This window comes from Thermobia domestica, chromosome 16 (genome assembly GCF_964235325.1).
Source record: "Thermobia domestica chromosome 16, izTheDome1.hap1.1, whole genome shotgun sequence".
Taxonomy (NCBI): Eukaryota; Metazoa; Arthropoda; class Insecta; order Zygentoma; family Lepismatidae; genus Thermobia; species Thermobia domestica.
In genome coordinates this window covers 86,512,136-86,526,227 of record NC_137469.1, presented here as the reverse complement: position 1 = coordinate 86,526,227, position 14,092 = coordinate 86,512,136, and positions in this window count along the sequence as shown.

Below are 14,092 nucleotides of genomic sequence, written 5' to 3'. Positions count from 1 at the left end.
TTAATTACTTTATCAATAAATGATCAAAGTCGTTTGTTTCTACAAGTCTTTCCTCTTTTGATATTTTATTTGCATTTATTGCAATGATAACTCCCCCTCCTCTTTTTATACCAGGTCTATCACATCGATATACCTTATATTGTGCAGTAAATAGTTCAGAGTCAAATACACTATCTTTTAACTATGTTTCTATTAATATAATTACATCATATTCATGTAAACTAGCTATAAATTAACCCTAAATTCGTCACATTTCGTATTTAGGCCCCTAACATTTTGATAGTAAATAGATAAAATATCAGAACTATCCATTTTACATCAGAGTTGATATATTCTCATTTGTTTTAATTACAACACTTTTTCTATCTTCTGCAAATTTTCTAAGTTCAATATTTCCCGAGCAATCTACCCATAAAAATGCATATTTTTTTCTTTCTGTAGTTTCCTGGCTTGTCCAAATAAACGCTTTCGATATACTCTTAAACTATGAATAATATAGACTGGGAGCTTATTTTGAAATCCTGTCATTCGTGTTTAAATTTCTAACTTCCCGTTTTTGCATAACTTTGTCTTTTATATCACGATTTACGAATTCTACGATAATACCCGGGTATGTCTCGTTTGGATATTTCTTTAGTCTATGACAATCAACAATGTGTTCTAGTTTGACTTCAACGTCAAGCGCTTTTTCCACATTTTTACAATTTCAAGCGGGTCTTCGTTCAGTTTGTCAAGAACACCATAAATTTCTAGTGTATTTCTTCGCCCATACTAATCGAGTTCGTCCAATTGTAACTGAGTATCCTTTAGTTGTCTTTCCAATAATTGCACTTTTACATTCAAAGCTTCTACTTTATGAACACACTCATTCATTACATCAGCTTGTTGTTTTATTAATCTAGAAATCTCATCTAGTTTTTCGTGTGCAAGGTCTAGTGACTTTCCTAATTCACGCTCAGTCTCAACACTATTTCTTTATTTCCGAGATGTCCAAAAAATTGTCAATTCTTGTAAGAGTTTATAAACATCTAATATAGTAGGACAATTTTTCTCATCTCCGAAACTACTTTCACCTGCCATACTGTTGCGCCTTGGTTGTGCACAGTTTTTACACCTCCATATCTGATTTTGGTCCTTCAGATATTGTATATCTTCTTCCTTTAATTGTACACATTTTATATGCCAGAAATTATTATAATCATCGCATTTAACTTTAGAAGACACATCTTGCCTTACATCTTCTGAAAGCTCCTGCCATAAGAAATACGAAACAGTTTTCAAATCACGGGCAAACCCGGAAACTGACCTTATATGGAACCTGTTTGTTGGTGTTTCTGACCCTATGTATGGTACATTCGACAGAAATAAAAATGGATATTACGATGCATCACACGTAAGCCAGTGAGTCCATCATGTTCCTGTTCGGCTCACTGCTAGAACGTGACTCGGGAAAGAGTTTGATAATATCACTTTGCACCCAAACGTACTCATTTCGTCAGTGTTGCCAACGAATTGTGAATACAATGTGGCAGATGGTTTCTGTACTACTCGATGTATATCCATGAAAATGCGACATAAACATTATTTGTCTCTAGAAAAAATTTACTACGGAGATATTCCTCTTCCAAGGACCCCAGTTTATTAGTGTTCCCAAACAAGTATAAAGATAATAAATTATGAAACACTTTCCGTACGAGGAAACGTTTGTACACCAAGCTTGGCAGAAACATCACACGAACTACGGAAAAAAGATGTTGACTGTGACCGTCTCACAACCATTCTAGGTTGTCAGTGCTGCCAACAAGTGTAAACATCACAATGTTGAAAATGGCGTGAATGTCATTGAACGAATATATGACAAAAGTGATAGAAGCAGCATTGGACAATGGAACAGATAGTGTGAGTGTCCCCATCTCCCAAGCACCTCAGTGGGGCGGATATAATTAGACTGTGGCCCACACTATGTTTGTAGTATGTTAGTGAACCCACAAGCACCCATGTTGTCATGATTGTCAATGCAGTAGACTTCATGGAAAAATCTTGAATGTTGGCATTGGTTGGCAACACTGTCACACTGGGGTGCTTGGGAGACTGGGACATACACTGTTTTCCATTGTCCAATGCTGCTTCTGTCACATTTCCATATATTCTGTTAATGGCAGTCACGCCTTTTTCAACATTGTGATATTTACACTTGTGGGCAACACTGACAACCTAGAATGGTTTGGAGACGGCCATGCTCTCAACATTTTTTTGCTATAGTCCGTGTGATGTTTCTGCAAAGCTTGGTATATAAACGTCTTATCGTACGGAAAGTATTTTACAATTTCTTACTTTTATACTTGGTTGGCAACACTAATAAACTGGGGTCCTTGGAAGAGGAATATGACCGATTTATATTTTCTCTTGTGACGAATGATGTTTATGCCGCATTTTCATGGATATGCATCGAGTGGTACAGAAACCATCTGCCACCTTGTATTTACAATTCGTTGGCAACACTGACCAAATGGTTACTTTGGGTACAAAGTGATATTATCAAACCCTTACCCAAGTCACGTTCTAACAGTAATCCAAACAGGAACATGATGGGCTCAGGGGCTTACGTGTGATGCATTGTAATATTCATTTTTATTTCTGTCGAATATACCATACATAGGGTCACAAAGTGTGTGTGTGCGTTGACCAGAGTGGATGTGTGTTGTGTGAGCTCCCGTGATCAGTCTTGCGTGGAAGGATGGGTGTCAGTATGGAGTGCTGGCGACAAAGAATAGGAACATACAATGCCGGTGTGTGGTGAAGTGTTGCAATCTAAAAGAAAAACAAACCATTGAAGCAAAAACACTAAGTTGCGCGTTGTTAGCGGGAACAGTGGTGATAGTGCTTCTAATTATCGGAAATGTCGAACTAAACCCAGGCCCAAAATCCCTAGATGATTTATACAAGAAACTAGAAGACATGGACAAGAAAATATCTGGGCTCTGTGACGACAGGCACTCTTTCAGAAAAGAATTGGCCAACGTTTCTAAGGAAGTTCAAGAACTAAAGCAAGAAAATAAACTGTTGAAGGAACAAGTAGAATTAAATAGAATCACGATAGATAAATTAGAAAACCATTCTCGCAGGAACAATTTGGTGTTCAGGAACTTTCAAGGCAAGGACACTAAAACTTGGGAAGATACAGAACATCTTGTGAAATCCTTTTGCAAAGAACAGTTAAAACTTGAACTTAATTCTTATGAAATCGAGAGGGCTCATTGATTATCAAAAGGAGCAAGTGCACCGATAATAGTGAAGTTCGCGTCATACAAAAGAAAGTCGGAAGTACTAAAGAATGCAACATCGATGTCGGGGTTGTCCTGTTATAATACACGAGGACTTTTTACCGGCCGTTAGAATGATACGTAAAGAACTCGTAGTGTATATGAAAGAAGAAAGATCTCGTGGCAAACGAGTAAAGTTACAATTTGACAAACTGTACATTGATAACAAAGGATATACCTTAGGTGATTTACAAGCAATGAAAACTCAAACGTCTTCAAGTGTTACCTTTTGGACACCGAACAACCAAGAAGAAAGTGATATAGCAACACTGCAGCAGTTTCCGGCAAGTGAACCAGGGCAGCGGACAAGAGGACAAAGGACTGCTGGCTCCAGTCACCCTCGGGGCAGAGGAAGAACCACCTGATGCCAAGCTCTTCAGGTAAGCTACTAACAAGTGAAATATTGAAATCAATGAACTACAAAGAATGCACCACAGACGAGAGCGGGAGCCTCCGAATTGCAAATTCTAAATGTGGGTGGGGATCAACCAGTTTGTCTATTCCTGAAACTTTTATTGTGTTAAATAAAGACAACGCTCTTAGAAATAACAAACAGAAGGAGAAGTGTACCCTCATAAACATTTATATGCAAAATTGCAGAGGCTTAAGGACAAAGATGTCATCGTTCCTTTGTAATGTGTTATCGTCTAACTTTGACCTAATTGCAATCTGTGAAACTTGGCTTCAAAAAGAACACTATGATCCAATGATTCTTGACGATCGCTATTATGTGTATAGGACAGATAGAGATAACAGAAGAACAGGGAAAACCAAGGGAGGGGGAGTGCTGTTATCGGTCTTAAAAAAGTATAAAGTAGTAATGATTGATTGCTTATCAAATGAATATGTAGAATGTCTGTTGGTTAAATTATTATGCAAAAAAGTAACTATATATATTCTGTTAGTATATTTTATACCAGAGTCACCTACTGAAAAATATGAGGAAGTGTTCGATATAATTGATTCAAAATGTCCATCAGGTTGTACCCTTCTCATACTTGGTGACTTCAATTTACCGGACGGAAATTTCAATGACTACAATAGTTATCTCAAAATTCCGGCCAAACTACAATGCATTAAAAATTTCATATCATTTAACAATTTACAGTCATTTAATAATGTACATAATAAATTCGGTAAAACTCTTGATCTAGTTCTAAGTAATTTAGACCAAGTAAAAGTTAGCAAAGAACCTTATCCCTTTGTCAAAGAAGATGAACATCACCCTACTCTGAACATTGAAATACAATTGGGTCGTCTAAAACAAGCAAAATCTAAGCGTAATGTAACTGGGTATAATTTTAGAAAGGCAGACTTCGGAAAACTTTACACTGAACTTGGGCGGGTAAACTAGGACTATCTTACAGGATACAGTGATGTAGATGAAGCTGTTAAATGCTTTTACGACACTATATATATAGCATATTTGACCTCTGTGTTCCAAAGAAAACAAAAACCCCGCAAAATTATCCAACGTGGTTTACTCTGGATATAATTAAGAAAATTAAATCAAAAACATATCATCATAGGAAATTAAAAAAGAGAGAGGGAAGTAAAAGTTTCCATCAACAAGAATTCAATAGATTACGGAGGGAAATTAAAAATGAGGTACGGAATGCATATAAGAATTTTGTATTAATATCCGAGGCATCCTTAGAACAAAATCCATCCAAATTATGGAATTTTGTAAAAAGTAAGACACGGCATTTAAATGCCGAATTCTTGTCTAATAATAGTAAAGAAATAAACAACGACGACGAAATCGCTAAGGAGTTTGCGGACTACTTTCAGTCTGTATACAGTAAAAGTAAAGACAATACAACAGAACAGTTAGTATGGGTAGATAACGGTCTAAATGTACTGCATATATCATCGATAGAAATACAGGAAATTGCTAATATAATAAAAAATATGAAATCCAAAAGAGCAGTACGACCCGATGGAATCCCAAGCTATATTGTAAAGGGTTGTATAGATCACTTCGTAACACCGTTGAAAATCACATTTAACCTGTCAATTAAATCCGGAAAATTTCCTAATGAGTGGAAAACAACGAGAGTTTCACCTATCCCGAAATCGAATAATAATAAGAGAAATTAAAAACTATAGATCCATCTCAATCTTAAGCACCTTTGCTAAAATTTATGAAACAGTCTTATACCAGTGGATAATAGCACACGTGCGACCATCTATATCAGAATCACAACATGGCTTTCTTACAAACAGGTCAACGGCCAAAAATCCTAGTTTAATATCTACCTTTATAAGTAAAACACTAGACTTGGGGGGACAAGTAGATATACATAGATTTCGCGAAAGCGTTCGACAGCGTAATTCATAATAGATTGATCAGCAAGCTTAAACAATTTAGCTTCAGCAGCGAACTTATTGATCTATTTAAATCTTATTTGGAAAACAGAAAACAATCCGTCGTGTACAAAGGGTGTAAGTCTCAGAAGTATGTACAACTATCAGGAGTGCCACAGGGGTCAAATTTAGAGCCATTGTTGTTTCTACTATTTATCAATGATCTACCGCGAAGTATACAAAACTCACACGCTGATATTTGCAGATGATGTTAAAATATACATGGCAATAGAAACATTAAATGACTGTAAAATGCTTCAAAATGACTTGAATGAACTGATGGAATGGTCCAAAGAGAACATCATACACGTGAACACTAACAAATGCAATGTAATGTCCTTTGCAAACCGCAAAACCCCTCAGAAATTTTCGTATAAGATGAATGACATCACTTTACCAACCTTGGATACTGTCAGGGACTTAGGGGTGGTATATGACAGAAATTTAACATTTAATAATCACATGAATCACATAATTGACCAGGCGTACAGAAACCTTCGATTCATCATCAAGATCAGTAAAGAATTTACTAGTATTACCGCTATCCGAAAGCTATATGAACACTACGTACGTACAAAACTCGAATACGCAGCCACTATATGGAACCCTCACACAAAAACAAACTTAAATAATATAGAAAAAGTTCAGAATAAATATCTAAGGTACTTGACATATAGGGAGACACAAGTATATCCGAAAACATGTAATAGTCAATCTGTAAATTTAAACTTCAATACGTTAAGTCTAGAACAGCGAAGAATAATGCAAGATATGTTGTTCCTATATAAGTTATTTAATAACAAAATCGACTGCACCAATTTATTGCAATAATTTAAAATACGCACTCCTACAAATGTAACTCGCCTTGAAAATTTCAATTTCTTTTACTGCGACAGATTACACATCAACACAAACAAGAGGTCACCAGTATGGAGATTGAGTACAACCTACAATAGGTTAACAAAATAAACAATGGATTTAGATTTTAATAGTAACAGCCTAAGTCAATTCAAGGAAGTTCTTTGTAATGTAATAAGAAATAATTGTAGATGAAAGAACATCAATGATATTGCAATCACATTACAACTATGTATTATAAGATGAATGTATGAATGTGTTATAGTCGCTTAATACATGTAACGGACACTGTGATTCGGTTATGTAGCCTGTTGTGTCTAGAAATAAATAAATAAATAAATAAATAAATAAACATCAACAAACAGGCCCCATATAGATTCGCCCGTGATTTGAATATGAGTTTGTACTTCGCATGGCAAGGGCCTTCAGACGATATATAGGTTTTCCCCAGGTACCTGCTCCCAGTATGGTATCATCCCTAGTGAATATAATCATCTGATCCACATGATTCTCGCTCACAATGTAGTGATTTTTTCCTGCTGGAACGTGTAAAAATCTCTAATTTTCTACAAAAAAAAAAAAAAAAACCTACCTGGTTCTTGCATTCTACCCTTCAATTGAGATCCAGATCTAATTAGTGCTGTCGACGGTCTTCAATTACGTTATATTCATGTGAATTTGTCTTGTGTTTCTGTAGCAAATTATTAATGTCTATAGATATCCTGTTTCATATTTTGCAAAAGAAAATATAATTCCGATTTGTCACGCTTAGGTACAAAGGAGTCATGTAAACATTGACTGCGTTCGGAAGAAACTGTGCATGATTTGTTAGAATATTAATTTGTCGCAGTTTGATCAGGAAAAGCAAAGCTTAAAAGCCACTCTCCTACGAAATTTTGGATACACTTGGAAGTTCAAATGGAAACGCATTTGAGAAAGAGAATTTTCTTAAACATTAGCCCACTTTCAACGGTAATCATCTGCGGAATGAACTCACAATCATATTTTACGACAAAAATCAGTATGGTAGATATCTCATCAAACGGCCTGCAAGAAGTGTACCTGAAAAGCCTTCGTTTGTTACATATGTGCTTAAGTATTCCAGTTACTACAATACCATGTGAAACAAGTGCATAGGTGCCTGAAGAAAATTAAAACATTCCAGAAAAATATAATAAATAACGATATATTTTGTGCGTTAGCTTCAATCGATACTGAAATGAACTGTGAAGGATATTAGCCAAGGATACAGCTTTCAAGAACAAAGTAATAGACATTTTTGATGAGAAGAAAAACTGGCACTTGGAATTAATTTACAAGATGATATAAGGAATGCAGGTAATATTATTATTATATTGAGCCTACCCTGTTGAAACTATCACCCTTCGCCACTGCTCAAACCATCATATAAGATTAATCCTCATTATAGGCTTTACCTCATTACACTATTTTGAATTCAGTGACCCTTGGTTATAGAACTTCATCTCTGTTTCTAACACAAAAAATGAGAGAAATATTAATTGTATATCAGCAACTTACTCGGAGTTTTCTAATAATAAAAAAACACATATCTATTTATCTCTATGGCCTATGGAATCCGGAGGTTCAATACCGCGTATACAAAACCTGTCCATTGGTTTCTGTCCTTAGCTAACTGGATCCAGTTTCTACTTTGTATTCCTATTTCTGCGTATCTTAACATTATCTCCCATCTGCGCCTAGGTCTTCCTAATGGTCGTTTTCCGACTGGACATCCAATTAAAACTTTAAAAGTGTTCCCATTTTCTTCCATGCTGCGTGCATGACCTGCCCACCTGAGCTTAAACTTGATGAGCCTAACAATGTTTGGTAAACGGTATAAATTATGCAGTAATTCGTTATGAAGTTTCCGCCATTGACAATTCCCGTAATTCTTAGGTCCGAATATTCGTCTCAGGATCTTGTTCTAAAATACTTTTAGTCTACGTTCTTCCTTCAGAGTAAGCGACCATCTTTCACAATCATACAACACAACAGATATGATTATTCTTTTATATACTTTAAGCTTCAAATCCCTCGAAAGAATTCTCGACGACAAAAGATTTTAAACTGAATAATTGCTCACCTGCCTAATTGCTCAAAATTGTATACACCTAGGTGCTCACAAGAGAGGTTTAGGACGCAGCTTGCAACCCCTGAAATTTTTGGAAGGGCACAATTTTTCATTGAATATGGCATAATCGAACTTTAATTATGCGATATTAATGCTTTCATGAACGGAAATAGCTCCGAAATTAAAGAAATTTAGTCTAAAAAGCAATCTGTCTTGTTTTTTATTTTATTTTTTAAAAGAAATCTTTCAGTTTAACGTCCATTAATTATGGCCTTCAGGCTAAAGGAGGCGATGATTAAGGCAAGTGAATGATAGAAAAATTTGTGAAATAAGAAAGTGGGCAGTACTCCGGCAAAACAAAAGGCACGATGTTGTCCATCACAATCTTATTTGACTGGGGATAAAACCAGGGACCTACGCACCAGATGTAAGCGCTCTACCACTGAACTACGGTGTCCTCCTATCCTAAACAGTATTAAGAATATTCAAGCTGTTTATGTAATTCAAGAAAGTTACATATAATTGATGCCACAATGATGATCAATGAAAACTATTGCCCTAAGAATCCCGCTATTCATTGAGGAGAATCCCAAAGAAAATATGTAGAAACAAGATATATAAAATAAAGAGATTACAAATCTAAAAGTAGGAATTAATATTATAGGAAGAACAAGTTTCGTTTCATATTCTTGAACTATAAAATATTTCTGATTTAGGGAAATAAAATGTTGAAATCAGAAGCAGTAGCTCTGTCATTTGCACTTACTAACTCCGGTGCGTGAAGTCTGTGGTTGAATCCCCGCTCAAATAAGTTCGTAGATTTTCTCGGGGCCCTCGCAGTTTGCCTCACATTATCATTTCACCAATTGTTCCATCACCATTCATTTGTTTTAGTTCCATAGGGTGTCATGTGAAATTTTAGAAATCATGTAATGCATTTAACAATCACTTAAAATCAATTTTTGCAGACTTTGAATTAAATACCGTTAAAGCCCGCCGCCATTACTTGGATTATGGTAAACCGAACAGGACCTAATCTCATCTAAACTGTACCTACACTATCTTAACCTTGTATGTTTTTTATGAACTTGCGGAACTTACCGGAATGGCTCAAACTGTATCCGTAAACGCCTCCAGTGGTCTGGCAACACGCAACTACTACATAGTCATCTTTAGAAACTTGGCTTACTCTGCTATAATTAATATTACATTTGGTCCTCGATAACCCTTATCTCTTCGAATTTTTTCACATTCCCTTGAATTACCCATAACATTCAATGTTTTAATAACCTCCTACCTCGAGTGTTTAAAAATTAAACCTTAATAAGTAGAATTTTAAGGGTTTCGTAATCATATTTAAACACCTTTACTATAATGCTTACAATACTTGGGATTTTTGGGAATGTGTTTCAGGTAAAGAGATGGATGATTTCGTCTCCCATTTCTCTTTATAGTAGCTTCATTATCGTCTTGTTCTGAATATCTTTCTGATGTATTATTATCTTCCACTACTGCTCTAGATTCATATGGAAAAGGTTCATCGTTGATAGCTTGGAACTCGATCACTGTTTGGAGTATTAAATTTCTCTTTGATCGCAATTACTTCTTCTTACAATTCACGGATTTGATTGGTATGCTCATTAACTACAGTTCCAACTTCCACCGAACTTTGTACATCAGCAAATCGATGTAAAATCTTTTCCATCTTATTATCTGTCTGTTGTAATTTGAAATGTATTTGTTGATTTATTTGCTCAAATTTAGCATCCACCTGTTGTGTTAGTTGATGTGTTATGGATTGAGTTATTTGGTGGCACATTTGCTCTAACTCAGTATTAATTTTTTGCTGTTGCTGAGAGATTTGCTGGCCAAGCTGTCTTATAAGATCACCCACGTTCGCTGAAGAGTTCATATTTGTAAGCTGTACATCACCACCTTCTTCATTTTCATTTCCAGAAACACTCATTTTTATGTTTCTATAAATTATTTTCTCATTTCTAAGCAAAGTATATTCCGTGTTGAATACTATGCTGAGACTGCTTTACTTTACATGAAACTAATCTCAAGGTTCTGGTCGGTAAAACACCATCTAAAATGTAACGAATATAACTTATTATTCTTATATTTTACACGTTACATTCCAGCCCACAGTTCGTGTAAATTTTAAATATATCAACACGGTCAAAATACATTTAATAAGACACACCACTTTGTAACACTATTAGTTTTTATTCTATAAACTCCATTAATAATACTTTTCTTCTTCGATTGCGATAACAACGTTTTAATAAACAACTATTTGCTGTTATGGTAACTAAGAGTAACGATTATACACATAAAATCAACATATATCTTTAGCTACTAAGATTAAATCTTATTTTTTTTTTATTTAGAATCAACAACATATCAATTATTTTCTTCTTCTTCTTCTTCTTCTTCTACACGACAGATTGTGTAATATAAACACTGTTGCCAAAAATCAAGATACGAAAATGGAAGTGATTTATCGCATAGATATATAATATCGTTGTAAGCATTACACTCGCCTCGGCGAATCGAAGTTTACCTCTTTGGGGGGCGCGGTGGCTCCTGGTAGAGCGTTCACCTCCGGTGCTTGGGGTCCCTGGTTCGATCCCAGCTCGCGCCGTGTGGACTTTGTGGTGGACAAACACCGTTATCGTGGGGTTCTCCCGTTTCCTCCCACTTTCTTCCTTCCACCATTTCACTCATCTCTCATCATCACCGTCTCCTTTAACCTAACTGGCATAAGCGTGGGACGTAAAACTTAGATTTCATTTTATTTCATTTCGAAGTTTACCTCTTAAAGTCAAATTTCTCTGATGTGATCTCGATAAGTCAAAGCTATAGCTTTATGCTTTTACATAGTTGTCATTATTGCTAGTCCTATCATTGTTGCTAATTCGTACTGTAATTGTGTTTTACTACGCTTTAGTATGTCTAGCACTTTATTTTTACTAGTCATGATTTTAATTTAAGCAACTTTCACAACTTCGAGTTAAAGAGGTTGAATGGATAAAATATCGAGCAATACAGGTTATATTGTCACTTTCCATGATGAACAAGGAACCTCGATATCTAAACTTTTGTTGTGGACAACTTGATAACTCGAACCTCGATTGCTCGAAAAACTTGGTAACTCGAATTTTTATCTCTTTCTTTCAGCTTAGAGTTATGAGATCGCACTGTATTATTAACAAAACTTCAAACGGCTGTGTTGCAATATCATGCGTGTTCAGTAAAGTGTGTCGTCATCTATAAATGATGGGAAGCACTGCTGTGAGATAACGTTCATTGTAGATTTAGTTTTATCTGTTATACGGATACAAGCAATGATGTCAGTTGACTTGAAATTTCTCCTACATTGGAAAACTTTATACACTGGAGGGAATTTTTCTTTGAAATGGGCTTTTAAAAAAAGTGAAATTCTGACATTATTTTTCTAGCATATTTTTCAATCTTCCTCTTTTTCTTTTCCTTAACCACTCTCATGCACACACGATACACAATACACTGATTACTGGTATACATACTCTATCCACATACAAGTAAACACACCCTTCCTCAGACATGTAACATACTTTGCATTCATCCAACAAGGAAAGGACATGAACATGTCATCCGGACATTCGAATCAAACCTAGTCCATTCCATAAACATAAAGATATAGTGGAGTAGGGTAACGTCACGAGATAGGGGAATCTTGCAAATCATGATACAAACATGCAACTTGGTAATGTAGTAGATATATACCTAAGAATGAAATTTAGATGTAGACCCCAAAAATCAAACCCTTTATTTGCCCCTGTGATGTTATCATGCAACATGGCTGACATGGGCATTACAGAAACACAGTAAAGGCACATAAATCGTTGATTACAAACGACATATTCTATATTTTGATGGATGAACTGAATTATGCATTGATTAAAGTCTTCCAAATTGCCATAATAGAAGAAAGTATCACTATATAACGAATATTAAACAGAGGCGGCTCGCGAGGGAAGTCACACAGGTAAGATTTGAATTTTTCTATTAAAACTAAAAGATGGAAACTTTCCTAATTTACTGATTGTTATATATAACGATTATTATATTAATTAACTTTTTAACTTAATTTGAAGAGAAAAAACATTAATTTTTACCGGTGCAACTTCCCTCACAAGCCACCTCTGGTATCAAGATTATCAAGAGTGTGCAGATTACACGATATTACTTTCCTCTAACATTAGCATACCTCCATCACTCACAGATCACTAATTTCCATTGGAAGTATTTGTTTTACACTAACCATCGCATGCACACAAAGGTGTGCAGGGAAGAGATAACTTAGTACATTTACATGCACGTGAACACAGTGATTTACATCCACAGTGAAAATGCTCTTGGCAGTGTTCAGACATTTGTTTCAGTAAAGACCATAAAGGTGAGTATGAAGCATCAGCTTTCTTCCAGCCCCATTGCTGAGGATCGGGTATATTAGGTTTTAACTTATGCCACTAAGACCAAATATATCAACCTTGAAACACTGCTTGTTTCACATGCTGAAGAAGTGCTCCCTCAGTTGGAGGTACACTTTTCAGTGAACGACCTTTCTTGGTGAGGAGCATTTTCCGACATTCTTTAACACTCTCTGCGGTGTTTCTGCGATCATACAAGTACACAGTAAAGCGCTGCACTTCCCCGAAAGAACTGTCTGCAATTTCCGAAGGACACTGCGAAAGCTCTACAAATGCATCAGTGACATCCTGTATGAGTTTGCTTTTTCAAGCTTCCCAGGCTGTTTTCTTCCCACGTCCTGCAAAGGCTGATACCGTATCGCTGCTAGTGAATGCGTGCCAGAATGGAATTGCTTTGAAAATCTTGGTTCCAAATTTTTTTGCATACTCATGGACAGGAAGGTATATTCGATTCCTTCCAACTCCGTAATCAATCCATAGATGAGAGAGGGTTAGGTTGGGAAAGGCATGTAAAGCTAGCACCACCACATCAGAATCAACTGTTCTGATGATAATCGATTTGTGACTGGCCTGTTTGGCGTGCAGAAGTAGTCGCGTATCGGCTTCTTCATGTGTACAAGGTGCGAGTTTGGAAACATCAACATTGGGCGTGCTCCATATGCCAGTGTCTTTAGTGCAGACAACAGTCTTGACTTCTGGTGTGTCAATATTTGACAAGAAGTCTACAATGAGTTGGAATAATCGTTGTTTGTGTCTTCATTATGCAGAAACATGGTCCAATTTTTAGGAATCCGCGTAGAGTCCCCAACTCGTACTCGTGGCGAAATTCCTCGTTTTCGACGCTCTTCAGTTTTCAGGCTGCCTGGTAGATAGCGGTTAGAAACAAAGTCCACTCTAGTTTTGTCCGTGAGGATTGATAATATATATGGTTTCACTTTCGTATCAAAGTAATCTCGGAAGGTTTCTGCAGGAGA